The sequence below is a fragment of the Pithys albifrons genome, chromosome 3 (genome assembly GCF_047495875.1).
Source record: "Pithys albifrons albifrons isolate INPA30051 chromosome 3, PitAlb_v1, whole genome shotgun sequence".
Taxonomy (NCBI): Eukaryota; Metazoa; Chordata; class Aves; order Passeriformes; family Thamnophilidae; genus Pithys; species Pithys albifrons.
Genome location: NC_092460.1, coordinates 38,715,027 through 38,741,694, shown reverse-complemented (window position 1 = coordinate 38,741,694; position 26,668 = coordinate 38,715,027). Strand labels below are relative to the sequence as shown.

The 26,668-nt window shown below is 40.2% G+C and overlaps 1 protein-coding gene and 1 long non-coding RNA gene across 2 annotated transcripts in view; one reads left to right on the top strand and one right to left on the bottom strand.

Annotated features, from left to right (window-relative positions):
- Nucleotides 1–26,668, top strand: part of LOC139670141 (potassium voltage-gated channel subfamily KQT member 1-like) — a 490,265-nt gene that overhangs the window by 379,040 nt on the left and 84,557 nt on the right. The gene's annotated exons all lie outside the window — the stretch shown is intronic.
- Nucleotides 19,745–21,440, bottom strand: LOC139669333 (uncharacterized). Its single transcript, XR_011697240.1, has 3 exons — nucleotides 21,343–21,440; nucleotides 21,020–21,165; nucleotides 19,745–20,018 (listed from the first exon to the last, which is right to left on the bottom strand). It is a non-coding gene; the product is annotated as an uncharacterized lncRNA (long non-coding RNA).

Here is a 26,668-nt window from a genome sequence, read left to right as displayed (position 1 = left end):
GCCCCATCCAACCTGTCCTTGAACATTTCCAAGGATGGGGCACCAACAACTTCTCTCAAGAGCCCGGCCCAGTGCATCATCACCTGTTCCAGTGTCTCACCAAGAAAGATCCACTGTTAGGAGCTAACCCAGCTAGCAGTCACTTGGCCACCTGAACTGAGCTGACAAACTCAATGTGAAACTGGAGCTGCACATGCCATGTGACTCGAGGATTGACAGCATCAAAACTTTCAGTATGTGAAAAGCTTATTTCTCTGTCTGTTTCTGATCCAAAACTTGCAAATTCTTGTGGGTTTTTTTCACCACCAGTCTAGCTGTGAGTCTATACTGTATGGAGGCTAAGGAGACTCTCAAGTATTTACAGTATTGATACAAACCAGGATCTGTATGGATCAGTTTGGAAGGTAAACCTTTTACGGAAACCCCAAATACACTGTCCTGTACAATGCAGAGCAGAGGGAAAAATCAAGTCCACCTGAGTTTGTGATTACTGAAATACAATAAAGAAAGAAAGGAATAGTATCCCTGCTAAAATTCGAAGTTTGATTAGGAATTATTTTCATTTCTATACTCTATGACACAGGAGGTTGCTCTGTCATAAGTATCTTCCTTAGCTGTGGGTCACACTGACAGCAAGAAAAGGTAGCAAGAGGCCTGGAAGCAGTCACAGAACTTCCTAGTTTTGGACACAAGTTTGGATCCCAACTGTTTTGTCTTCTCATTCTGCTGTCTTCCCTGCTCCTACTCCTCACACATAATTTAAAATCGTTTAAAGTAAAACTTCTTTGGTCCTGATCTTGCCAACTTATTGAGAAGGAGCTAGAGGGACTTTGTTTTTCCTTCTCCCAGGTTGGTTCCTCCCTCCTGCTTCCCATGTGCTTCCCATTTTTTCCCTGTACTGGTTTAAAGGAAAACCTGCAGGAGAAATAAGCCCAACACAAAAGAGATAACAAGTTAGAGTTACAATTTAATAAAAACATTACAATGAATTCAATGATACAAAGAGAAATTGGTTTTAACCCACAAAACCCAGAAATATAACCCAACACCCTGGGGCATGAACAGAATGGTGTTTGTTGGCCCCTGTGCTGAGCCGCACGTGGCTCCTCTGAGTCCAAGTAAAAGGAAGGGAAAAACCTGGTTGCTGCAAATGATGGTCGCAGTCTGGTTGAGAGCGGTGGTCTCCTCCTGCTGAGGTTCTGGTCCTCCTGTGAATCCAATGAGTGGTTCTAGAAGTCTCCAAACCCCAAGATTATATACCCTCAGGTTCAGGTGGGAACACCCATTACCTCCCCCAGGGCAGGGAGTTCCACAATGAGTGATCTAACTCTGTGAGTCATGGGGTATTTTTTTGGAACCGTTGATGGCCCATTAGCAGACATGATTCCTCAGGCTGGGTATGAAGGTGCTAAGGACTCCTCGGAGGGGAGTTATCACAGCTCTTATCTCACAGGTTTCTTTAACCCCCCGCTTACAGCCTGAGGGGTCAGGTGTGCCCTGGGCACCTGCTGCAAATGGTCCATTGTTAACAGGTCATGAGAAATGAGACAGAGGGTGTAGAATACACAGCTCTGGTCACACCCACACAGTGATAAACTGGTCCTGGCTGTTGAACTAGGACATCCCCCCACGGCGCTATTACTGACACCAGCACCTCCATCCGACATAGCAGATGCAGCAAGCCAGAAGGAAACATCAGTGCTGGTGGGAGCCACATGCAGCACTCCCCAGCTGCAGCCCCTGTCCCTAGCTGCCACATCTCTCCTTCTTCACCTGCCTCTGTTTCTGTCAAGATTGTGCAAATCTGTGAGCCTGGTTCTGTCTCCTTTTCTCCCAAAGAGATCCAATAGCTGTTCTACAAACGGGAATACTTAGGAGGAAGAGCTTTCTCACTGTGGGTGGAGGTGGACCATACGTGGCCCTTTGCTAGTTTGTCCAAGAGACAGAAGTGTAGGAACAGTGAGCTGTGCTGTACATGGAGCCACCTGACATAAACTATGATTCAGACAGATTGCTGTAAAGCCAAAAGAGTAGCTGAAGTAGAAAAAAGAGTCAATGTAACATAACATCCCGAGAATAGAACATGAAGTTTATAAATTTAATACTCCTAAGTAACTCTGTGTCACAGCTATGGGACTTTCAGAAAAGCATGAGTCTTTCTTTCTTTCTTTCTTTCTTTCTTTCTTTCTTTCTTTCTTTCTTTCTTTCTTTCTTTCTTTCTTTCTTTCTTTCTTTCTTTCTTTCTTTCTTTCTTTCTTTCTTTCTTTCTTTCTTTCTTTCTTTCTTCTCTCTTTCTCTCTTTCTCTCTTTCTTTCTTTCTTTCTCTCTTTCTTTCTTTCTTTCTTTCTTTCTTTCTTTCTTTCTTTCTTTCTTTCTTTCTTTCTTTCTTTCTTTCTTTCTTTCTTTCTTTCTTTCTTTCTTTCTTTCTTTCTAATCTTGCCTGAGGTATTGCAGCCAATAGCTTTCAATTAACTTCTTTTACTGTTCACATCAGTGGCTGGCACCTAAACAGAAGAATATTTAATTTTTCTGAATGTGAATGGCAATTTGGTAGCAACAAAAATTCAAAGTGAAGCAAAGGCTTTTCAGCCCCTGGTACATCAGCAGTACTTTCTTGATTCAAGGGGTCTCTGCATTCAGCTGCCAAAATGATATAAAGACTATTATGATATTTTTTACACAAACACTGAGGGCAATTTTCAGGGGTCTGGAGCATGCAGTGAGCAGGTAGGCTGGCATGCCCATTGGATATAGACAGGCCTCTTAAAAGCCTTGATTTTAAGGGTACACCAGAGCGTTTGTGAGTTTTTTAAATCAAAGGAATGCCTCGAAACTGCCTTCTACAGATGATATTAAAGGACTTGATCATAAGTGCACTGCAGTCAGTAGAGAGACTCGTACTAATTTCAACATGATCTGTACCAGCCTTGCTTCCTGTATCAAAAGCTCATCTAAAATGATGTCATTCCTGACAACAAAAATGTTAGTAGATTATATGGGGTGAGCACAATTCAGCCTATGACAACCTTCAAAAATATGGCATCTACTATGTCTTGAAACAAAAATCTCCACATGTACAGGCATGCTTCTTGGACCCAATGAAATTAGAAGTTTGAAAAATCTGTATCGGCTTTCATTAAGGGAGTTTCTCATGTTAAGGGAATGTACATTTGCACCAGCCAAGAAAAGGTGGAGAGGGCGGCAGACAGAGAAGTGTGCAGAAGGCAGAGAAATAAAAGGATGCTTATGAAAATTGAATGGAAAATGAAGCATTACTCAGTTTAAAATACCTGTCTTCTTTATCTATAGTGAAGTTTTAAAATAAAATACTAGTGCAATGTTTAAGTTGAAAAATACCTTACATGGCATTAAATTATTTTATTTACAAGTGTATATATAAATATCTCATTACATTAAATACTATTTTCCTGTGTTATTCCTAATTGTTAGGAAAGGCAAGAGAGTAACTGAAACTCTGGTCAACTGATACCAAGTTTGCGATGGTCATGGGTAATGAGAAGGTAATTGGATTAATTTTGCAACTACACTACTAACTAAAAAACTACCTTTAAAAAAGCCCTACAGTTTCTGTAGGAGAAATACCTTGGTTTTGTGCTGAAAAGTCTTTTAATAGTCTTCTCTTTACCTGAGAAAAATATGATTAGTGAATTATAAAATTAATCACTGTCACTGAGAACTCTTTTTTTTTTTACAAGACAACAAATCTGACAGCACTCCTGCATATGCGCTTCACAAAGAACCTGTTTTAAGTAACCTAATTTCCACTATATCACACTTCAGGTTTTCTTTCATGGAGTAGAAAAGTGATTAAATCTAGTGGGAGTGGGCAAAGTAATTTTTTTTTATTATTCTCTTGATTTCTCTGGAATTTAATGAAGCATTGAGTTCTTGGAAAACCCCAAAAATTGATTAGGAGACATTTAAATGAAATAAATAATAATAACATAATGATACATGTAGAATACCTCTAGTAATCTTATAGAGAAAAAGAAAAGCCCCTTTGTACCTCTTTGAATGTAAAGAGAATTTAAAAAAGGGTTTTAATAAAACCGTAGTGTAAATGAGAGTCAAAATTATGGGTTTTAATACCTTATGTACCACTTTAGCTTTCTAAGTAACTTTGTGAATTGCCTGGAAACTTTGGCTCAGCTGTACAAATAACAGGAAGAATCATCAGAATAAGAAGAATAACAGAGGGGCTATTAAGCCAGACACTTGAGAAGAAGTGAAGTTTTATTTTTAGCTTTTTAGCTTAGTTTAATTTCACAGGTCACTTCCTTTGAACGGGCTTGGCACACCTTTTGCAAGTGATGGCTGCATGCACAGCCCCCAGCTTGGAGAGCAATGAATGAGGTGGGTAGTCAGCATCTATTTTTAGTAGCCATGCACTCAGGCAAGAACGTGTTGGGGTTTTTTACCACTGGCAGATTCAAAACCTCTTCTTTTATCCCAGAATACAGGAAGTCAGTTTGAATTTGCAACATTTATTGTGCTTTACTTTATTGCCAAAAAGTGCATCTTCTCTAAGGTAACAGAGAATTTGAGTGCAAATGTGAAATACAGGTTTTGAAAGTTCTTCAGAAATATTCACTGACCACAGTATAAGTAGGCCTTTGAACTGTGTTATATCTTTCTAAAATCCCAAGGGTTTGCTGTTGTTTTTGAAACAGGCCTTGCTTTCACTTAGGCAACCATTAACATCTCCCCTTGCTTTGGAGAAGTGACCAAGGTCTTTGCCTCTCATTGCTCCCAGTGCTGCTCACCACAGGCCCACAGCCTCCATATGGAGGGCTGAGTACCACAGTCTACTTCAGAAGTTCTCAAAACTTTGCTGGATGGGTTCTACATCACTCCAGGCTGGTGCAGACCTTTTCCTGAGTGCAGCAATTCATCAATCCTTCTACTGTCCAAATCAATACGGAGGAGTCAGCAAGACACTGAAATGTAGATGTGGCACCTGATTGCCTGAGAGAAATACTGTCTCTTCTCCAGGAGCTGGAGATTCTGCACTTAGCCTCCAGGAAAAGACCTGTTTGCAACCGTTATCATGGTTAACACAAAGAAGAAACCTTTCCACATGTTGCATTCAGATATAATGCACTGCAGCTCTGAGCATCTCAGTGTTTTCATTGTAGACACCCACCACTGAGATGGGCAAGAAGACCTAACCTTAACTGTAGTCAGGGTGCAAACTGCACCACACACTCTGTTCATGGCTGGTGCCTGCAGTGACAGCATACAGTGTGAGATGTTGGTCCCTTTGGGCTACCTTTGTATGTGGCCATCAGGTTTTGCCACTCTTTGCAACAAGTGGAAACCTCCGCTGTTACAGCAGCACTACTAATCTTTCAGCCAAGCTTCCAGAGACTTCAGTGTTCTTTGGAATTTGGGCCATCCTCCACTGTATGTAAATTAAGTTTTCTATCCAATTGACTAACCAAGCAAGGCATTGCTCAGGTCTTGAACTCGGTCCCTGGCACAGCTCCCTAGGCTGTGAGAAGGATCACTGCCCATTGCTCCTCTTGAGCTTCCTCTGAACTTCAGAGCATTTCCAGATGGATGGAGGGCTGCCACAGTGCAGCAAGGAGAGATTGTGTGTGGGAGGAGAACTCTGTAGTCCCCCCTGACACCCCAAAAGACATGTCTGGCTTTAGCCTTGACTATTCCAGGTTTGCAGGAAGGGCAGCCTTCAGTGAGGTCTCATTGGGAATGGCGGGGGGGGGGGAGTGCTGTTTGATTTATGATTTGTTCTGCATCAAATCAAATAGACCTGTCCTTCAAAGCCATGCTAGCAGCTCACTAGAACTTTCTAAGGGTCTGGCATGGCAATTGCTAACAAGAGGCTGTGATTTACTGTATATGTTGCTGCCTTGTCTGCCTGCTGTGACAAACTCAAGGACTGCACAATGTGAAGGCTTAAGAAAAGTTGGGTGACTTGTGTTGAATATGTAGATAGAGTGGGCAAATCCCAGTCTGCCTTCAGATATTCCCTGCTCTACTTGGACACATCCAGAAACCCAGACATCACATTTGATTCTTCTTGGGCATATGCAGAGTTTACTCCGAGTGTATGAACACCAAGCTTTCTAAAATATGATGAGTCCTGTTGAATAGCATTTATAGAATAGCAGGCCTTAGCAGGATTCTTGCTGAATTTTCCTGGGAACCAGATAAATCACATTTAATTCATGAGTTCTAGTTTCTCTCTAAAGTAAATTTCCTGATCTTTATTTCTTTAATTTAATGAAAATGGGATAGATTCTCAATGGCTAGAACTCATTACAGCTTCACTCACTTTAGTGGACTTTGATAGGCTTACCCCAGCTGAACACTTGGCTTTCTGATCTCTCAGTTTTACATATTTTGCTTAATTTTCTCTTTCCTTTCAACACCTACATTTCTTCCTTCTAGACATATTTTCCAGCACTTTGCATCCTTCTCTCTTTTGGTTTACTAAAACAACCTTCATAATTTTCTTGTTTTCCCATCCAATGTCTCCCCACAGCTCTCTCATTTTTCCCCTCCCTCCCATTGCATGTAGAGGGAGCCCAAAGTCTCTTTGGTGCATAGAAAAAGATCAAGAGAGAGTTTGGTGCAAGAGGGGCTTTATCAAAAGGGGATTTATGAATCACATTGTATGTGCAGGTGACATCTTTGCACAACAAAACTTAGTTTTATACTTACATCCAGAATCTTGCAAAATCTTCACTTTATGCCAGTGTTTTCTGTAGTTCTTGTTTCCATTTTTTTTCTTTAATAATAAAGGCTTTTTTTTCCCTCTGTAGTTATTCTGTGTAGAAGAGTTAGTTGATGATGGTGTCCACAAGAGTGTATTTTTCTTGAAGTTAGTTCGACTAAAAAGAAGTGTGTCAGGTAGACAATGAGAGGAGATAGTTTTATTCCTTAAAACCATGGTATTCGTAAAATTACTAGAAAGGGAAACTTGGATGTACTGGATGAAAAATTACTTGCTGTGTTGTTCAGGGGCAGTGGACAAACTGATCTGTGGTACTTGCATCCTGGACATGTGACTGTGCTCAGACTGCTGTGTAATGGTTTGGCCCAGGCCTTGCCTGGTAACCACATGTAACTAGAGAATAGCTTGTCTCCTAGGTATTCCTCACCCATTTCTTCCCCCTCCCATGGATAAGAGAAGAGGAGATAAAGAGTTTGCTTTCACTTCAGGTTGCAGTGAAAGAAGGCAGAGGATTCACTGCTGCTGCTGCTCAGTCCCTTATCAGAGCCACGCAGAAGATTGGGGAAATAGCGTGAGTGAGACCCCCCCATGTGAAAGGGAAAAGCTAGTTTTCTTCTAAGAGTAGTCGTGAGACTGTGTTGTACTGGTTTACTTGGGGAGGGGGAGGCTTTTCTTCTGTACCCATTGTTTTTTTGTTCTATCTCTTCTTGTTACCCCTGTTTTCCCCTTTCCTTTTCCCCTCTCCTTTCCCTTTTCCCTATTGTGGGTGTGAACTGTATACATATAATTGTTAAGTATTTAGAGAATATATATATATATATGTATATATACTGACTTAGCTCAACTTCTTTCAAGTTTTTTTCCCTTTCCTTTTCCCTGCTTCAGGGAGCAGGGAGAGAAGGAGAGGGAAGGGAGGGTGGCTCGAGCTAGAGGCCAGGACAAAACCAAAACCTGCTGTATGAACAAGACACCCAACGTCATACTCTCCATGTCTTTGAAAGTACTTATCCAATACTGTGGCTTTGCTTCTTGAAGTTCCCCTTGAATCAGATTCAACAGTATGATATGGCTGAACTTAAGAAAGCACGAGGCAAATGAAAAGGCAAGACAGACAGTATATCACCATCTGCAAAGCAAAGCCTGAATCTGAAAAAAAGTACCCAAGTACACAAGCAATTCTACTTTCTTGAGAAATCCCATTAAAATCAGTTTAAATTGGTTGCACAACTGAAGTCACATCATGCTGTTTGGCAGCAATAGTCAGTACTGCAACAGATAAAATAAAGAAATTGGAAAGAAGTGATGACTGAGAACTTTGACCTGTTAAAAAGCCACAATATTTCACCTAATAATTCCAGGGAAGACACTGTGTGTTTTCTATCTAAAACTTCTACACAACTGAAAGCAACAAGATGTCCACCAAAGATTGCTTTCATTTTCTATTTGTTTGCAATGCTTGGTTTTTTTGTTTAATTCTTAATTTGTTAGAAACTATAGAGTTTGAAGTGACACTTTTGTCTTGATGTAATAAAACAAAACTTTCATTTTTGCCTTCACTCTAACACTAAATTATTTCCGTGTATGTTCCTTATTAGTCAGTTGTTTCCTAGTCAGCAAAGTTATCCCTCAGGAGAGCTGCCCTAATGTCGTGGCTTGGTCCAAGGATTGGTTTTCCTCATGCTGTAGATTCTTCTCTTGCAATGACAATGCACTCATCACTTCTCAGCATCACATGCCCAACGTTTCTGAGTACCCTTATAAACTTTTATGAAAAGAAATTCTAACAGTAGCCACACAAGGCAACCTTTTGCCTTCTTTTTTTCCCCTTTGGTCTTCCTCAGAAGCTTGAAGGGAGAAGGAAGGAGGAAATTCTTGTGACAGCAGAGAGGGATTTTTCCTATATTCCTGCTGCTGTTTCTTCTTGTCATATCCAGGACTCTGCTGATCACAGTATTTAGATATAAATTATGATTTTTCTACCAGATTAGGTTGGAAAAAGTTTCTGGCAATTGTTTTTCTCTCATTCTTGGTTTTATGGGCTCATGGTTTTTGATTTGGGGACTCTCCCCTCTTTCTACATGACAGGGATGTGTTCGTCCACTGGTATCATCTGGACTTCTCTCAGCTCTCTTCTTCCTTGAGACTGCAGAGGTCTTGAGCAGCAATGACTTTTTCATCTCTTCTGCTTCCATCTGTGGCACATGGTTTAATCCCCCATGTACTTAAAGTTCTGTAATCTCAATTTTGTCTCTGAGCTTAATATATTGGTGTCCGAGTGAAACTTAATGGGCTGTGCTACGCAGAAGGACAAAGCAGATGATCTAGTTGTCCCTTCTGGCCTCCAACTTCATGAAGCCTGCCTAACTGATATTATGTCATAAATCAGGAGCAACAAATTAAATGAGAGACCACAGTCTCTCCTACACACACACCTGCTGACCATAAAAACTGGTGAGGGAAGGGCTGAATGATGGAGGGATACAGTACTTTGTACATAGGGGTTGCCAGTTCAAATCCAGCTGTGGATGACTGAAAGTTTTTACTGACTGGAGGATTTGTAGCAGCCTTTGTGAAGTGAGATTGGTGGTCTCTGTCCATTTCCCAGTAAGCATAAAAAACTCGACACCCATTTAATAGCTCCCATAAACTGGCATAGGATCTCCTTTTCAGAAGTTTTATTCCTATCAGTGTATGGGTACCTTGGCTGAATAGTTATTTTCCTTATGCCGTTGACTGGTTTGTGTGACAGGGATGCTTGTTTATTCAGAAGACACCTTCCCAATGCCACATATTCTTACTGAACTGTGCTGAGCTGTGCTGTCATACAGAGAACATAGTAAACACTCCTAAAGCACCTTGTCATGTTAAGTTCATGTTCTTAATTTCTTCTGTTTTGAGTATATAAAACTTTCACCATGAAAACAGCTTCATGGGCATTTTCTGCTGACTTAAAAAAAAAAAGTAAGTCATTAGGAAAAATGCACAGCAATTATTTTCTTTTTCAGACTGACTTGAACATTCAGAACTCACACAGTCAATTTCCCACCAGGAAAAAAGTATAGCTGTGCTCAAGCTTCTGCCTTGAAGCAGTCAGATAGTCCACTGAACCTATTTAAGAGCCTGAAGTAACAGTATAAAACCAGATGGCCCCACACTGTCCAGTCAACATTCCTGGGACGTATGTAGTCACCAAGACAATTCATCCATCCCATCCCTTGTCTCTGTCTGTTCCCTGGAGCCTGAGAGACCCCAACTTTTCACATAGCCAGAAAGACATCACAGGGTTCATGAGAATGCTGGGAGGCCTCCAGCCTATTCACTGGATACTTCCAAGCATCTGTAAGAAAAAGGTTGATAGAATAAACTGTTCTGGAGGTGACAACCTGTTTTAGGTGGTCAGAACTGGGAACATGACTCTAGAAACAGTCAGGCATATGTGCAACCATCTTGGCACACCTGGTAACATGAGTGAAGGAGTCTCTGAAGGGGCTTTCACCTACAATTAAATGAAACTGTGAGGACAAAGTGCTTAGCCAGTCAGGTTGGACCACACATGTGGTGAACAGGCTATTTTGGGGGCACAAAGATGCTGGAATTAAATTTTCACCTTTCTGGTGCCGCTGTGTTAATTTTTTAGTTCAAGAGCTCTTTACCCAACATTCCACTTGAGCTGAACTTTTCAAGGGGAATTTCTGGATGGTGGAGTTTTCACAGATCATCTTCAAATAAATTTCATTAGAGTCGCCATGCCCTAGCCATGATAACAGATTTAGTATTTCAGATTTGGAAAAGGTCACTTCCTAATTTGCTAAAGACTGTGTAACCTTGGATAGAAAGAATGGTTTAAATAGACATACCTATGTTTCATGAGAAAAATCAGCCCCATGAAATATCTGTCCTTAAGTTTCTGCATTAGACTCACTGGGCATCTGTTTATTTATATATTCTTAGTATATTATAGAAATGAATCAATGAAGACGCAACTCAGTCATCCCTAGCTATTTTTTGTATCTATTCATTATTAGAGAAGACCATTACAAAACTTAGTTGTTCTTGTGAATGACTTTTACAGCAATAACAGAAACATTGAATGCAACAAAACTGAAAACTGTAGCCAAGTGCTTCCTCGGCAGGCATTTAATTCTTCAAGCATCTAAGTGGTTTCATCCATATATTGCACAGTTTCATAAAACACCCTCTGCCACAGAAAGATTTTGCAGGGCATTTGAGTAAAATCAGATAATGGGGTTTTGGCCACCCCCCCTTTCTCCCACCCCCAGTGGCTCCGGATTGAACTTGCATCATTTTGCAGGCACTGGCAGGTGGCACGTGCACAGCTTGCACAATAGGTAGTTCAACCCTGGCAAGCTGCAGCTGTGCATACTTGGTCCACAGGTGTTTAGCTTTATGTCAACTCTCCAGCCGGCTGCAGCCCAATCTATTGTCTGCAAGCAGGGCTGGTGAAGGTCAAGAGAGAAGTTTAACACTGGCAGTCATTACCCCAAGAATGGGAGAGAGTAATTCTGCCATTAATCCTTCCCAACCAGCTTGCCCCTTGAAGGAGCCCAACCCCTGACTGTGCGGTGACGATGGAACAAGAGAGGATCTGTGACCTGTGGTGCTTCTGTGCCTGTCTTGGGTGGTAGGTGATGATTTCATGGGCACAGGTGCCATTGTGGGGCCGAGCATTTCCACACAGAACACCTGCTGCAGGACCCCGACAGCTCAGTGATATATATGCAAGCATGAATCTCATTGACCAAGAGTTGAACTCCAGTAAAAATCACTTTATGGGCTTCTTTGTGATCATTGCAATGAATCCAGATTTCCTCTGGCCTTTTTTTTTTTTTTTTTTTTTTTTTGCTTGGGCAAATAGGTCCCCAATAGCAAAACAAACACTTCTCCTGAAGCCCGGCTTGCAGCTCCTGCAGTGTGAAAAACCACACTTGGGAAAATCATTAAGTGGGTGACTGCCTGTCCTCCCTCTCAGATTAACAAGCCTGTATTTGAGAAGAGCATGTTGTCATAATAGGCATTGAAGACATTCACTGGAATCAGCTCTTGAAGTCCAAATATAAACTTGAGAGAGGGAAAAACAATTTAAAAATTATTATTTCTAGTACACCTGAATTTCTACTTTCATCCCCAACATTTATCACAAGCTTCATTTAAGCTAAGAAACATGCCTTAAATAGATTTTATTTTCTTTTCACTTCTTTTTTTTAAAGAAAACAAATCATGAGGAAAAAATTGTAAACTAGTTTCTCAAAACATGAGTGATTTGCAAACCCTAGTCATCTATTACTTCACCCCTCTAATTAAAACCTAATGAACTCTGCCAGCCTTTCTTTAAGAATTAAATCATTAATGAAATCAGGAGAAATGTTAACTACTGTTAGAAGTAAGATTTTATAAAGACACAGAAGTTCCCACAGTTTTTTGGTGGGTGTTTTGTTTCCATGCAATGCTACTTATGTGTGAGTTACATTTCTTGCTTGCATTACAGACTCTGCTGTATAAAGTGCACCCTTCTTGCTGCATCCACAAATAAACAGGCAGGCATGCACTTGCAAACCACTATGACAAGTTAATGCACAAACAATCCTCAAGCTTGCACCTCCCAGTTCCAAACTGAGTACTACCTGTTTATTTTTATTATTCACATGTAGATGATTCCTTAGCAGTCAGACTCCTTTATTCTTGTGTACCCTTTTCTCTCAGTTCTCTTTGGTTTTAATTTTTTTTTTTTGTAAGACAGCATGATCCATTGATCCATTCCTCCGTCAGAGCAGAGGTGCTTCATTTGGTATGTTCATTTTACAAGACGAGATTTTCTGAGAATTTTCTGTAAGAACTGGCTGTTTGGGAAGAGTTAACGGACTGAAAACTAAATCCATCTCCTTATCCATCTTGTGCAAGATTGACAGATAGACTTGATGATCTTAAAGGTCCTTCCAACACTGATGATTCTTTGATTCTATGATTTACAGAACTGGACAAACAGATGCAGTGACATCTGAGATAGAATGTGCCCATACAAATGTCTGACCAAAGAGAGTTTCTTGTGGATGACAATTTCACAGAGACAGGGGCATTTATTTTTATGAACGAACTCTCAAGATACACTGTACTCCAGTGCATACCCAGGATACATCCTCCGAGGATCCTTTCTTAATAGGGAACTCCACTTAAAAATTCATATCTTGAGGGGTTTTGTGACAGCATGAGAGCTTCGTGTGTTATGTGGGCAGTGCCACTGCCTTGCTACTTGTGAGGCAAAAAGGTAAAGTTACTGTGAAGGGAATTCCACCTCTGTAAGCTTCGTGCTGAAATGTTCCTGGTCTGTACTGGGGAAGGGTGCTGTTCTGTGAGCCTACACAGTCACCTGCAGGCTCAGGTCACAGCTGGAGCAGAGGAGGGAATTCACTGCATACCCATCCCTGCCTCTGCAGAGTGAGGGGACTGTAGGGCTGGGAAGTGTTGAGGTAGGAACAGGTAAAGAATTTTTCAGGAAAATAGGCTTTGCCCAAAAAAACACTGACTTGCCACAAACATGATCTTTTGTTGGAATTTGTCATTGGCAGCAACTTTGTTTGCAGGGAAGGCTTTCTGCTTCAGAGAGCAATATCTGCCCTAGCAGAGATGGCACAGGCATCTCTGGGTTACTCCCTGCCCAACATTGACCCTTGTGCCAGAAGAGGGAGAAATTGGTGCAGCATCTCCTGTGGCATGGAAGACTCACATTCAAGTTCTTGCCTTTAGAAAGATGTGATTATTTTACAAAGTTGGGAATTTTTAGCATCTTGGTTACAATCATTCAACCAAAAAGAATTATTAAAAGATCATTCAAAATGAGTTTAACTGATTTAACAAGGAAGTTTTGCATGAAGAACATACATTTTGTCAGCTCTGAAAAGTCCAGTTTCCCAGACTTCAGCCATATTAATAATCTCTTCACATCATTTAAATTGTAATTCCCAGGAATTGCAAAGAGGTCTCACTACCAATGCAAAAGTCAGACTATGACTTTGGACAATGAATTCATGTAATCTGTAGTGTATCTGTATGGAAATATATATGTGTATAATGCTTTGAACAACACAAGGAATCAATAAAATGCACACAGTTACAGCTAAAGTGTAATCTAGAGATGTGATTGCAGTATCTGAGCTAACTTTAGACTAAATATGTGACCTTGTCCAAGACCCAGTGCCTCTTCCTCTCTTCTGTCACACCTCTGCAATTAGTGCTCCCTAAATTCCATGCCACTGCTGCTCCACTTGCAGTGGGGAGGGGGGCAGCTCTACATTATCTTGAATATGTCTTTACCTGTGATCATATCTCTGATTGCAGTGGTACCAGTGGTGCCCACCAGGCAATTCCAGCTCTGAGGAGCTCACAGCCTATTACAAAGGTGTGCAATATCACCAAGAACCAAAAGGCAAAGGTCGGGAAAAAAATATAATTTTTGTACTGTGTGACAGTCACTTCCCTATACTCCTCCTGAGTGTAGTCTGGGACAAATATCTCTCCTGACACTTTCCTCACCTTTTCCATCTGTACAGTGACTGCAAAATTGCCTTGCCTCAGAGCAATCATAATATTTCATTTTTAGGGTATTAAAAGATTAGCCCAGACTATCAGGATATAAAAATTGTTCTGATGGGTTCACTCTGGGCTCCAGGGTGACCTAGGAGTACAGTGGCTTAGGGAGAATGAGGAGGATTTGGCTGGAAGATAGGATAGACTGTTAGTGCTCTCCCAAGCAGGGACCTGACAGAAAACTTGCCCTGATGTTTTAGCTTTTCCTTAGCTCTGGTTTGCATTCATTTCCCCAAAATATTTCTGAATTATGTAATACCTTCTGCAGCTCAATGTTTTTTCTATGCTGTCATCTTAATTAGTGTGCTGGGTTGCCAGTTTGCCATGTAGCAATTAATTGCAATGAGGTAATCAGGGATGGATTAGATTTGCCTCGTAGTGATCTGGGTGCCAGACCCAGAGCCCAGCAGCTTCCCTGGATAACCTGTTTATGTGGGTTTGCACTCTGAATAGAGCACAACACAACAGAGCAAAGAAGTGCAAGGGAAGCTCTATCATCCTACATCATCCCATGGATTTTGCTAGCTCTAATGCTGAAGAAATCATGTCAGTGTGTGCATTAGATGCTTTACCTATTTTGGCACCTTTAAAAAATAACAGCTTACCAAAGTACCTTTAAGAATTTGGCCTTAGATAAAGGCCAAGATGAAGACAGTTGGCAGAGTCAGAAGCTGTACCAAGGCAGGTGGGCGGGCGGGCGGGCGGGCGGAAGGAAGGAAGGGAGGAAGGGAGGGGGGGAGGGAGAAGAAAGAAAGAGAGAAAGAAAAAGAAAGAAAAAGAAAGAAAGAAAGAAAGAAAGAAAGAAAGAAAGAAAGAAAGAAAGAAAGAAAGAAAGAAAGAAAGAAAGAAAGAAAGAAAGAAAGAAAGAAAGAAAGAAAGAAAGAAAGAAAGAAAGAAAGAAAGAAAGAAAGAAAGAAAAAGAGAGAGAGAAAGAGAGAGAGAAAGAGAGAGAGAGAGAAAGAAAGAGAGAAAGAAAAGAAAGGAAAGAAAGGAAAGAAAGGAAAGAAAGAAAGAAAGAAAGAAAGAAAGAAAGAAAGAAAGAAAGAAAGAAAGAAAGAAAGAAAGAAAGAAAGAAAGAAAGAAAGAAAGAAAGAAAGAAAGAAAGAAAGAAAGAAAGAAAGAAAGAAAGAAAGAAAGAAAGAAAGAAAGAAAGAAAGAAAGAAAGAAAGAAAGAAAGAAAGAAAGAAAGAAAGAAAGAAAGAAAAAGAAAAAGAAAAAGAAAAAGTTAGAACTGAAGCTGGGTAAAGGCAGGCTGGAAACACTTAAAACAATTCATGGAAAGTAAACAAATAAAAAAGGAGGAAAGAGGGAAAATGTGTAGGGAGAGTCTCACTGCTGGAAGCTACACAGGTGGCACTCAGCTGTGGTCCTGATGGGTGTGTGCAGATCATACTGTAGGCTGACTACCTGGCATAAAAGGTAGTGAACTTTTCAGGTGTTTCCCACTGAGAGACAGACTCTGAGGGCCAGCAATGCTCAACTGTTGATGAAGAAAGTACATTTTTCTGAGGGCAGGGAGCGTTAGGGTGTAAAGCTCCTGTAATGTTTTAGCTGTATGTGGGAGGCCTGTGATCTTTGAGAGAAACACTCTCCACAGACATGGATAATGACTGCTCTGCTCAGTGAGATCATGAAACAGCAGAGGAGCAGCCCAAACAGCCCAGCCAGTGTAGTGGTTGAGCCCCCATGCAGCTCTGTCCATGAGATTAGATTTTGTGCAGAACCTTCATACCTTGGTGAAGGAAATAAATACTCTATGTGCAGATGCTACATGTCTGCTATGTGTGCTTATGGCACTAAAGGGTTCTTGGATCAGGTTATTGATTATAGTGCTGCTATTATAATTTTAAATGTCACCAAAGATTGGCTTGGAAGCAAAAAGTATCCCTTAAGAACCATTCATAAAAATCCACATGTATGGATCACGAAAGTAATCTTTCAGCTGCAGGCCAAAATTTCCCAGATAAACTAGGTCTCTAAAAATAACACTTTTTTCAACAGTATGCTATCATAAAGGATAAGATTGCAGTTTCACAGGAACTGCTCTTTATTCTTATACCTGCCTAGCTGCTTCTATCAGGATAGGAGCTAAGTGTTAAAAACAGCAATATGCAATAGTAACAAATGCATTCTTTCTGAGTCATTGCTTTTCTGTGCAAATGTGATCTATTCAGAGAGAGAAATTTAAAAAAAAGGGGGAGGAGAAAATTTAAAAAAACCTTTCTTTTTTTTTTTTCTTTTGATACAGGAGCTTTTCTGTGACAGGAGCAACTCCAATCTTAGCTCCTGGGAAACCTTCATGTCTAGCACTTACAGACTTCTCATTATTGGTGGGCAGGCTGTAAAAAGAGAGGAAGGTAGCCTACACCTAGGAAAGTCATTCCCCAGTGTCAGGGAAAGTGCTCCAGAAGTCCCAGGGAGAGCCGTTTGTGAAAGGATGGAGGCTCAGAGGTGAAACACATCAGAAAATTAAAAGTTCAGATGGTGGTTATCCTGGTGCCCTACGTTACAAAGCTGATAAATAGCTTTGTCTTGTCGTAAACTTCTCCTTCAGTGCTGTTTGTCCTCCTCCACAGGTAATATGAGGAGTTTCAGGAAAAAGCCAGCCAACACTAAACCAACAGCAAGGTGTCTAAGTACTAGTGAAACTGGTTATTGTTGTTACAGCTATTTGGTCATAAAGCAAAACTTTTGATATCATGGAGATAGAATCATAGAATCACAGAATTGTCTGGGTCAAACGAAACCTTTGAAGATCATCTCATTCCAACCCTGCTGCTGTGAACAGGGACATCTTCCATTAGACCAGGTTGCTCATGGCCCTGTCCAACCTGGCCTTGAACATTTCCAGGGATGGGGCATCCACAGCTCCTCTGGGAAACCTGTTCCAGTGTCTCATCACCCACACAGTAAAGAATTTCTTCCTTATATGTAATATAAATCTACCTTTCTTCAGTTTAGAGCCATTGTCCCTTTTACTGTTATCTGAAAGGAGGGTGTAGCCAGGTGGGAGTTGGTCTTGTCTCAAATCACAGGACAAGAGGAAATGGCATCAAGCTGTGCCAGGGGAGGTTCAGGTTGGACATCAGGAAGAAGTTCTTCCTCAACTCAAAGTATTCAAAAGCTTTGGAACGGGCTGCCCAGGGAAGTGGCAGAATCACCATTCCTGGAGATGTTCAAGAAATGACTGGACTTAGTGCTATCATTTAGTTAGCAAAGAGTGTTTGGTCAAAGGTTAGACTTGGTGATCTTTGAGGTCTTTTCCAACCTTCATAATCCTGATTCTATTATTAAAGCCCTTGGTAAAAAGCCTTCTTCTGTCTTTCTAAGTCCCCTCCAATTAGTGAAATTCCATGATGAAGTCACCCTGGAGCCTTCTCTTCTCCAGCTGAAAAACCCTAAATCTCTCATCTTGTCCTCATAGGAGTGTTGCTCCAGTCCTCTGATCATCTTCATGGCCTTTCTCTGGACTCACTCTAGCAGGTCCATGTCTGTCTTGTGCTGAGAATCCCCAAAGCTGGACACAGCACTCCAGGTGGGGTCTCACTAGAGCTCAGCAGAGGGGGAGAATTATCTCACTCAACCTGCTAGCCACACTTGTTTTGATGCAGCATGGGATTTGTGCTGCAAACACGCACTGCTGGCTCATATCCGGTTTTATATACACCTCAAGTCTGAAGTCTACAGAGCTGGTCTCAACCAATTCATTTCAAAAAATTTGCAACTGCAGCCCAGACACAGAATCTTCCTTCTTTTCTCTCTCCTTTGGCAGGCATGTTAATTCCACTCTTATGGGGCACAGTAAGTGTGGAGAAAGTTTTTTGCTTTGTGGTTTCTGAGTGCGAAGTGGAGAATGTCCCAATGGAAATTTATCTTGCTCTATTACTCTGGAGAATTTTCTCCCAAATATTCTCCAATTCAAAAGTATAAAGTATATGTACAATTCTTGGAAACAAGGCCTTGGGGTTTTTTTAGAACACTATTAACTTCCAGCTTTCAGTATCAACTACAGAATGGAAAAGGTACATTTTCAGTGCTATAAATCAAAACTGAGAAAAACCTTATGTTTATTGAAAAAGTAAGGATGCCTGCCAAAAGGGCTTTGTCTCATGAGAATACTGAGTCTTATAGTACATCTGTATGTTATCCTCACTGGATCTGACAAGGGGAAATAGCCATAGAACATAAATACCTTTGCTTTGTCATATCACATCAAGCTCTGATAGATCTTAGGACCATTCATATGTTTCAAAATAGAAGTTGGCAACTCAAAGACCAGTGTTTCTTCCAGCCTGGAGACAAGCTACGTCTGCAGCATGAAGATACTCCTTGACTGAAGCACTAGTAGCAAGCACTGTAAAGTAGGGCAACCTGCTTTAAGACTGCTGGAAGCACTAGCAAAGCAGGACAGACTAAGGTAAGAGTGCTCTGCACTCAAAAATCAGTTGGGCATTTAGATTTAACACCACTGTTCCAGACACAAATATATTCGAGATTGCATAGGGAATATTTTCTATGCTTTCTTTACCAAGAAAGAGGCATTTCTGTATATGATAGGGACGGAGTTACTTGTATACACCAGCATTCCCTGCTGGCTAGGAAGAAAACAGCAATGGCCAGCCAAATGAGTTTCCAGTAAACAGACAATGGTAAGTCCAGTAAGCAAGGCAGATATCAAGAATGAATGAATATAAAAACAATATTACACATATAAAGAAGTTAAAAATAAATTCTTCTGGTGTCATGATTTACTTATCCACTGCAGATTTAAGATGTGCTCCAGGTCCAGCAGCCAATTTGGAAGCAGAATTTGAGTATTCACAGCTCCTGAGTGGTTTGAGTTTGGATTTGTACCACTTGCCAAACTCACACCTAGGTTTTGGCTTTGCTCTTTCCTCACTAGTCTTCCAAATTTTCAAATACAAAATATGGATTTGACCACGTTCCTTTCTAGAGTTTTTGATTTCCCTCTGGATCAGGGTTTAAATGGGTGTGTAGTTCCATCAGCTTTTAGCTAAATTTGTTGGTATGAGAGAATAGACTTCTGGTTTTGGACTCAGGTCCTTGCTTTCAAGTAAGATGCTTAAGAACTGATATATGTACAGTTGAGAATATATACTCATTTACTGTGTTAGATATAGGCTAATATTTAGCTTTTAAAGAAGAGAATCATGTGTAGCAACAGAAACTTACAGGCTTAATAGACGACTTCAAGGAAGCCAAGCTGAGCATCTGTTCTTTCCCATTCTTTTTACCCCATGAACATCTTACCTGAATAAGAATTTAAGGCTACAGTCCTAAGTTTCTGAAAACACACATCACCTCTAACACTTTATCCATTCACTGAGCCCTTGGCAGAATTTTTGCACCTTCATTCCTCTCTGACTGGGTGTTCTGTGAAACATATTAAAGCTCAAAGCCTTCTCAAGAGTCTTACTTTCATTTAATAATATTTTTAATAGCCAAGTGAAGGAGCATTTAAACATTTTGATAAATTATAAAATAACAGGCTGGGAAAAGGATTCTGGGCATTGTATTTGGGTTACCTTAACATCTGTTCAGTATTACAGAATTTTTACATCCCCAAAGAAGTCTTGTTAGGGTTGGAGGCAAAGAAGTATTTCTGAGTAGTTTCCTTTTTTTATTATTTTACTGCATATGGTATCCTCCTGGTGCACAGGTCTGAAGGTTCATTTTTCTGGAAAAAGTAAGCAGCAAAAGCAAGAAATTATGCCAGTCCTTGTGTATGTTTCAGAGGTGGTTTCCAACTAGTGTCATGGCCATTGGGAAGCAACAAGGGTTGAGACTGTTTTCAGTTTGTTCAATATTGTGTTATTCATTTTTCTAGATGTTGAGTAAATTTGCTCTGAAGAAATTGCTCCTTGACTGCCTTAGCTGTATCTTCATTATTTCATATCCACATCAATGTGCTGACATCAGCAGACAAAAGTTCTCTTTGTTTGGCAGCTATTACACTGCACAGTTTACATATATACATATGTGCTGTCTACTGTCATACTCAGATCTGTACATATGTGTTTGTCTATGTGTGTACATTATATATGTATGGAGATGATACATAGAATTTTTAAATACTATTCCAACTGAAAAGAATAGAAATGGATTTCATGGAACCATAGAATCTCCTGAGTTGGAAGGGACCCATAAGGATCATTGAAATCCAACTCCTAGAACAACTTCATGGTTGATCAAGTTCGGTTTAGCTCATACTTGAGGTGTGTTTTCCACTGCATTTTCACGTAGACAGTCTCTTTCAGCTCTGTATTGTCCTCTCACTAAAACCAAATGTTTTGAATGCATTTTATAGCATTCATGTTTTATTCAGAGTGTCTCACGCAACTGAAGTACAGGTTTGCTTCAGAAACATACAAAGTCATTCCTGTGTTTCCATAACAAATGTTTCCTCAGATCTCTTAAGGATTTTATCTAATAATTTTTATTTCTGTAAAGGATATTAATTGTAGAAAGTCTGCAAATTTTTTTTTACTCACTACAGTGCTGGTAACATCTGAGAAACACAATTCTAGTAGGATCTGAGTACAGTCTTGTAACAGAAGGGCTTTTTCTCAGAGCAATATAAGTACAGATTAAGGAGCAAATGACTAAGCAAGAGGAAGGGGAGGATATTTTGGGAGTTTAGGATATCTTCTGTTGAAAGATAAGTTTTTGTATTCATACCTGAAGCCTGATTCTTTTCTCTCTGGTAGTTGAGTCAGATGAGGAACTCCACCATATGATGATGTTCTCAGTCAGAGGAGATTCAGGGTCACTCTTTTAGTTGGTTTCTTGAGCATTTCTCACAAGACACTGTGAGGTAAGACTATCTGACAAAAGAGACAATCTAAGGTCATTTCATCTGAGAAGTGTAGCCATAGCATTATAGTCCATAAATTATAAAAGGTTCACAAATCTGAAAGCGTCTTCTCTTCCACTCCCTTCAATTATTCTTTCTGCTATACAGATCATAATATATAGGTAATTCTCCTGGTGTCTGGGCTCACCTAATAACAGAACATAAAGCAACAAAGATGACAAGTAAATATGTCCTTCCAGCTACAACTGTTCCAAGCCAAAAGATTACTGCTTCTATGCAGCTCTGCTTCTCTGATGAGCACTTACCGCACAGCTGGAGATTAAGAAAGAAGTATGCTGCAGGGGGCAGTGATGAGGAGTTAGGGAAATGCAGAATTTAATAACCTTGCATTTAAAGGGAGATGCAGGGTATCTCTGAGCATAGCTGAGCCTTTTGCATTTTTCCTCCACTTAGTAGCTTCTAGTGCCTGTGGCCTGCTACAGAAGAATTACACAGTGGATGCCAATGTGTATTTTCATTTTCAGATGTGTAAATGTATTTTCAGTAGCCTTCTAGCAAGATTCAAACCTTTTAATATAAACACTTTCAAGTGATCACCACATGTTCTGTATTTTTCTCATAATGTCATCAACTGATGAATGAAAAAGCTGGTATAAGAGAGCTAAGATAGCGTCATAGCTGAAGACAGAGCATGTGGAAAGATCTGGAGATTAAAGATCCCTTCTCCTGCAAAAGACATTAACCAAGGCTCTGTCATTTGTCACAAACTGGTTTCAGCATGTTGTGTAAGAGGAGATGTTCCCTGTCCAAAACAGTTTACAGCCTGGCCATCATCTTCACTTGTTTCTACCAATCAGCCTATTTAACACCATAGAAGAGAAAACCCATTGTGTGGTTGTCAGAGGTCTCCTCCTTCAAGAAACTCTATTACCATTTTTTTAAATGTCATTTAATGCACTCCAAAAACAAATATTTATTCTTTGAATGCATCCTTATGAGCCAGGACTAAATATCCCAGAGTGATTAATGGTAGTCCCTGTGGGTGTGGATTTGCTGTGGCATGCACACGCACACCCACACATTTGCATAAGGCTCATAATTATTTGCATGTTTACTTGCAGAATTTTTGGCTTTTGGGCACTCTCCTAATTTTTCAAACTGCAGATACATTTGAGTCAGATTAGCAGAAGCACCCAAGGAGCTATATCACTCTCTCAGCCCCAAGCCATCTGTTCTTACATTTACTCAGAGCAGAAGTGAAACAGAACTACAGACTCTGTTCAGTGAACATTCGACATAAAATAAACTTTCTAGAAAACCCACAGTTAACATAGCATGGACAGCTCAGGACAAGAGACAGATGATTACTAGAGCTAGGTCTGAGAAGTTCAAAGACCTAGGGAGCGAATCCAAGGAAGAAGTGATTGCTTGCTTTTCCTTCATTTTCTTGGGCATTAAATTCACTTCCAAACACATAAGTTCTATTCACATTGCAAAATGAGTCATTTGCAAAATGACTAAAATTTCCATTCTTTTTGTGAAATTATTGTTTCAGCCAGTCATTTAGTAAAATTGCTGTTTAATTAATTTCATAAAACATGGCATTATTTTTCTACACATTTTTCTACAGAACCTTGCAAGCACTTGCACACCTGAGACTATTTTGTAAAATTATTGAAATTGTTGGTCATTTCACAAAATAGTTACGTATCTCATGTTATGACTGTGAAATATGTTATGAGACATTTAAGGCTATTAGGGAGGATTATTACAGATTTTATGGACTCATCAACAGCATATTTCAGAGTATTCTATTTGCTGAAAAGTAAACTCTGTCTCTAAATTCTCATCCATAAGTACAAGCCTTCATTTTTAGTTTTAGGTGTACAGTAGCTTCTCAAACTGGTCTGCTATATATGTATGTATGTATGGCCAGATTTTGTGAATGAAGATTTGGGCAGGGCTCTCCCCACGTGAGTGTGCCCTTCCAGCCAGCACAGTGGATTTTTTAGATGAGGCACAGCGTGCGCAGAACTGGCCGCACCGTTTAAGTCCTAAGATCCATTTGCCACGGCCGAGCGAGCTTGGACAGTGACAGTGAAGTCCTCGGGACTGTCTACAGCACCCGGTACTAACTGGGGCTGACCCTGCTGAGCATCCGGGATTTGACAGAATCAGATGACAGGGTGGCATTTAACTGCCAGGGGACGGTCCCCACTGAGACTCAAACTCATGACCTTGTGATTCAGAGTCTGCCATATATAGCATCCCATCAAAATACTTTGCAGTCACATAACACTCACATCCCTGGGGCATGGTGAACGGAATGAATGGGTCAAATAGTCCCTATGCCCCCAGAGACCCAAATGTGTTCTCCAGAGAAGAGAAGGCTGTCACCCTACTTAAGATCACCTTGACATGGTCTCTCACAGATGGTTTTGCTGCTCTTGGAAGTGCTGCACTGTCATGCCAAGCATCACATAAAGAGTCCAGCAGTAACACCAGTCCTTTCAAAACTGGTCTCTATCTTGTAGGTGTAATGTGGTTGTGGACAGAATAAAGTCAACTTCATAGCATTTCAGGTGATACTAGGGACACTTCTGGTGCTTCAGACTGCCCATGATTTAGTCAGTCACAAAGTCTTGGAACTTCTAGTCACTGATTTCAAAATATGATTATACATTTATTTATGTGTATGTATATATAACTATACTCAGGATTTTCACAGTCACACATATTACAAGTCTGAGCAAATATCTTCCCTGGCCAAGTACTGAGCAAGTCTCCCTTACAGTCAATTAACAAAATGGGCAAGTAAATTAATTTAGTATCTGAGATAGTTAATTCAACCTAGTGATATTTTCATCTTAAATACACTGTGGTGTTTGTACTTCTTTTTAGATCTTCAGAGTGTTGGAGGGAAGGAATTATTTTTTACCTACTGACTTACCATAATTATTAGCAGTTTTGCTTCTTCTGTTCCACACAAGTTTACAGCCTGAAGCTGAGTTGCAGTGTTTTTTACCTTATGTGAGTTTTTGTCTGTGTGAGGGGAAGAGCTATACATATGTGTCAGTCTGATAGAGGGAAAATCCTCATCTTTAAAGAGCAATGTAAAGGAAATTATGTATTGCATGTTGCTTTGTAATGGGAGAGATTTCTAAGTTATTTTTGCAAATGCAGACTTGAGTCAAAGCCATGATGGGCAGCCTCTGTCTTTCACTCATCAAAGTAAGAGCCCAGCAGTGACTATATAGTGATGGGTGGTTTGTTCTCTCTCCCCACACCACAACTCCCTCCACCAGCCTATTCATAGGCAAACAACCTTTCCACACAACTTCATGCGCCCAGCATTAGTTATTTAGACCCAGTGTAGAACTATTTATACTGAGCACCATCAGATATACATTTGCCCAAACACAACAACCGAAGAATGAATACTTCATGCTGCACTGAACAACTGAGGTTGGCCAGTTCTTCTAATGGACTTGATTTGATTTCCACCAGCTTCAATGGGTTTTAATTAAGCCTTAGAACCTTCTGTGGAAACGTGTGCACTAGCACCCAATTCATGTAAAAGTGTTCTTCAGGCATGAAACCTCCTGTCAGTTGTGGTTATTTCAGCAGGCTGTCCCAGAATTTGAGACATAAATTTGTGCAGGACTGGGGCTTTTGTGGTGCTCAACAGAAATTGCTTGCTTGTATTTGTGTTTTTGTTACTATTTTTCACAGTATTTAATAAGCTGTTTTCAAAACCGAAAAAAAAATTTGGGTGCTGATTTTCTTTCAGTTTGGAAGGGAAGCAAGTTGCCCTTCCTGTGTTTTTTTTTTCAACACTAAGTAGGCGATAAAATAGAACTGTCTCTAAACATACAAGTATTAAAAAAAATCCAGAAGAAAGTAGATCTTTCAACAGTTGTCAGCAGATACATTAGGTTTTCTGTGGCAACAGAAGGATCATCTATCACCTTCAGCTGAAATTCCATTGTCTTATCCTTTTCCTTCTTTTGCCAAGATTCTCATTGAAAGAATTGGAAAATTTTCATTTAACTTTTCTGAGCTCCGTATCTGTCAGTGTTGTCCCCTTGTGACTATGAGGATGTTTTGAAGTCTGCCAAAGAGACATACTACAGGTTGAAATGAGAAAAATGTCGTATGTTATTTGGGTAGAGTAGTTTATTGTCTTACAATACTTGAAAAGAGTTACGATGGGGTTTTCCCCTGATGTTATTGAAAAAAAGAAACAGCATTTGTTAGAGACAAGGCTTTGCCAACATATACTTTCTAAACCATAAAAAATTCACATGGTTTTATCGAATTCCCATTGAACATATTTTTCTAAAGCCAAGACAAGATCACCCTGACAATGGAGTGCATAGCTCAGAGTAATTGTCCTAGTGTTCTTTGTGTCTTGGGACCCTCCTGAAAAAGCATGGACAGATGTTGCAAGTAGTGGTCAGGAAGATAAGAAAGAGGGGCTGGTTCAACAACTGAGAGTAATTCTCATGTACTTTAACTATATAAAAGATTAAGAGGCAAACACCATACACAGCTTCTCTGTCATATTTTCTGAGTGAAATCACTGTAGGATTGCTTCAGTTATGCAGTTAAGGTTTATCTTCTCACACAATGAATAATACACATGAAGAGTCCAACAAATAGGCTTATAGATTAAGGAGCGTTATTATATTGGTGGTGATAAATCCTCAGTAACCTCAGTTTGGGACAGCAGTTCTGTACGCATGGACCAAAGCAATGCCCTGGGAGCTGTAGAGACATCAGGCTACTCTAAACATTCATGGCAAGCAGCAAAAGAGATCCCTGGAGTTCACTAATAGCTGTTGATATAATTGACTTACACCACTGGCTCTTTTATGGTTTTGATTTGATTTCATTTTAGGCAGACTTGAGCTACAATAGGTGAATCCCTTCCAGTAGTACAGACGTCCTTCAGTCAGTATGTTTGGATTTTTCTTCATCTTCTCCTTCTCTGTGTTGTATAAAGGACAGGTTGATTGAATATATACCCTTAAAATGATAGAGACATGAAAATCAAAGTGGTAGTGAGACTTGTTCTCCCTTGTGAGCAGTGGCAACAAAATACAGTACTTTAGAAATATTTAGCATTTTGTGGATCACAGTGTCCTGTTGCTACAAAACCATTCAAGGTATCACAATTATAATGACTGTGAAGAGCTTCAGCTGGTAGGGTGATAGAATAGCAGATGGAAGTCAAAGTCAGTAAATGCAAAGTAATACATAATAAGAGGAAAAAGAACCTAAGAATTTCCGTACTGGGACAGTCTTGCATGAGCAGCTAACACTCACAAAGGAATGACCTTGGAGTCCCTTGTTACAGTTGTCTGAGGCCAGAAGTGCAAAAGACATTTGGGAATTCCTGTGAGAGAAATGAAAAGTGAGAGGATATACTGCATTATACTGCAGTAAAAATCCTTGGTGACCCCACACTGTAGATTTTGGACCGAGAAAGAAGGTGTACCTGGGGAGCAAGA